Genomic DNA, 3,136 nt, shown 5'->3' on the forward strand with positions numbered 1-3,136 from the left:
GTCTGCGGGGCTGCAGCTGGATGCATCTCGCGCAGAGGGCGGGGCCCCCCCCTCCCTGCTATTTGCTCACCTGCGATAGGGCTAGGCTGATAACTAATGTTCATTGGCAGCGTTCAAAACACAGCGGGAAGGCGCCGGTAAAAATGCCGCAAATATCCAAGCAAGCGGCGGTGCTTAGAAAAACAAGATGAGAGCGAAAGCCGAACAGGAGACGGCAAAGCTACGAAAAAGAACATCATTGTTCCAGCATGCAGGCAGCAAAGGTATACTGACTCTAACGTTACTGAAGAATGCATCGGCAGTAAGCTCCCCACCCAGGCCGGCCGCCGCGTCCACAGCCCAGTCAGGCCCCCAGCCACGCTACAGCCGCAGACAGGTTAGAAGAATAGAAAGTTTTATTCGCCATAACCAGTATGCTACTACAGGTTACATGTATGCATCAAAACGGTTACATTGTTTGTGTCGCTCCGCAGAGCTGAGCGTGAGAGCGCGGAGTTGGGCAGTGGTCTCCTCTAGTGAATGAGAGTGTTGTTGTTATTATTATTATTATTATTATTATTATTATTATTATTATTATTATTATTATTATTATTATTATTATTATTATTATATCACTTATCTTATTTTTTAGTACATGGTTCGCGAGTACTCCCACGGGCCGAATATTGTCCCGATCCTCGCGAGATTAAATCCACGGGTACCTCTCGGCGTGCCGAAGCTTTTCCTAAATCACTTCCATCATCGAAAACGAGGGGAAAAGGTCGGCTCGCGACCCTGAACATTTCGCCTGATTTTAAAAACGCTGTATTAAGTGAGCCTATTATGGGCTCCACGCGAGCTTTCTACTGTGGGTACATCTGGGCGTCCCGCAACTTTTACTCATTCACATGTAGCCCCGAAAATGCTTAGAAAAGGAAAGCCGAAAGCGTGGAATAAACTTGCCGAAACGGAAAAGTGTCCCACGGGCGCGCCGTGATTCCGATCCGCTTGAAAATATTCACGGCCATAGAGGAGACCGTGGGACACCTTTTTGCAACCGAATATGTGTCTCGAATTTGCTCCCACGCGGCGAAAAAAAAAGCAAAATGTTCTCACTTTATTATTGATTTAGGGGAGTGGGCGGGGCCTCATGGTCTGACCTGCGGGGGGGCCCCGACATATTGCGCAACGCCACTGGTGTGTGTGTGTGCCGCTCCCATTGCATGCCCAAGTTTGTTGCATGCCGAATAAAGACCTCTAAATTGGTCCTGCATTATTATTATTGCAACGCGAAATTCTCCAGGCACGTTGCTCTGTCGCTCTGGATTATCTGACTGGATAGTTAGAACCTTTGCTTGCAGGTCGAGGTGTGAAGTGACACTTTTTTGACCCCGTTTACTGAATTACTTTTTGTCCATTTGGAACCAGGCCAGAACTCAGACCACAGTACTCGGTGAGTAAGATAATGGCATTGCTTCAACTATACTACTAGCAAGTATTTCATACCACTTAATGTCCAAAAACCATAACTATCATAGTTCCTCAGAGTTATTGTTCCATTTCAAACCCAACGTGCTGGAGTACAGAGCCAAAACTAAGACCTGAAAATTAGGGATGTCAGATATTATTGGCCTACCGATATTATCGGCCGATATCGGCATTAAAATGTGATATCGGAAAATATCGGTATCGGTTTTCAAAAAGAAAAAAAAGTATTTTTTACATTTCTATAACCTTTATTTACCCAGGCAAGCAAGTAAAAACAAATTCTGATTGTATTTATTGTCAAAAGTATGCATAATGTGTTAATTCCACAATAAGAGATATGTAATGTTAATTACCTGAAATTATTCCATTTTTTGGGGGGGAAACCCTGCATATATCGGTATTGGTTGATATCGGTATCGGAAATTAAGAGTTGGACAATATCGGTACGGTATCGGTAAAAAAGCCAATATCGAGCATCCCTACTGAAAATGTTTCACTGGACTATACGGCCACTACAGATCATATAAACAATATGAATATGATACAATACTGCACTGTTTAACCACTCGTACTCCTTAAACATTTCAGATGGTTTAGTATTACAGTATTAGCAGGTATTCTAAGAAAAACCTAAATATTGTGATATCGTTCATTACTGTCCAAAAGTCTACATTTATGATGAGAAATTAAATGTAGGCCATATTGCCCAGTAATAAAATCACAGGACATTTAGTGGGTGGGACAGTGTAATTGATCTTTATTGTGATTGGCTGAACCGACAGACAAGACACTCCCACAGCCAAATAGGTTTCCTGGTATATAATAACGACAACAATAACAATAATAATAATAATAATAGTCTTCTCAGTCTTTTCATAATTTGGATTTATAAAAGTCAACATGATAAACGTACAAAAACCTGCTGATTTCTTCTTCTGTTTTTATCACAATATAAGGCAGCATGTATACACCAACAGAACATCAATTTTCTATTTCCTGTTCCTGTTTAAACAACCAATGATACTGCAGAATTATAAGCATCTGGAAGGAAAAATGTGGACAGGATGAAGAAGATGCTTTTAACTGGATTCCCTCCTACCTGCTTTGGAAAGTGTTAAACGGCACATAATTTTATAAGATTGAATAGAATCTTAAAGTTCTAAGGCCACAAACAAACATTAAACAACAAAAAAACAAACAATCAACAACAAGATGACAGTGCTCTTCAATGTGAAGACCACCGCTGGCATAAAAAAAAAGCACTCCCATAATGCAACAGTACAATCCAGGAAAGTGTGTGTGTGGGGGGGGGGGGGGGGGGGGGGGGGCGCAAATTCTCAAACATTCAGCAGTTCTAAGCCCCTCCCCCTGGCTACTACCATTGGTTGGTGAGTTAGTGGTTTGTTGATGGGTTTAAGGACCACTCTTTAAGTGTGTTTCCATGCACATTAATATTCCAGATTCTAGCTAATATCCTGGTTACGGTCTTATTCAGGATAAGCTGTTTATATGCACATTAATATTCCAGATACTAGTTAATATCCTGGGATATTTTTACGAGATAACGGTTTATATTGTATTATTATATTATATTATAATAATCATATTTACATGGTGGGATACCGGATTATGGCAGATCATTTCAATTTCAAACTAGAGAAGGTTAACC

General features: G+C 41.1%; 1 protein-coding gene across 1 annotated transcript in view; it reads right to left on the reverse strand.

The window, feature by feature from the left end:
* Positions 1–2,776: 2,776 nt before the first annotated feature.
* The window catches only part of LOC311244519 (ephrin type-B receptor 4b-like), a 13,551-nt gene continuing 13,191 nt past the window's right edge, over positions 2,777–3,136 (reverse strand). Inside the window, exon 6 of the mRNA XM_084334068.1 lies at positions 2,777–3,136. This exon is cut by the window's right edge and continues 2,348 nt beyond it. The gene's annotated coding sequence lies outside the window, so the exon portion shown is untranslated.

This window comes from Notolepis coatsorum (genome assembly GCF_963971535.1).
Source record: "Notolepis coatsorum genome assembly, chromosome: 1".
Lineage (NCBI taxonomy): Eukaryota > Metazoa > Chordata > Actinopteri > Aulopiformes > Paralepididae > Notolepis > Notolepis coatsorum.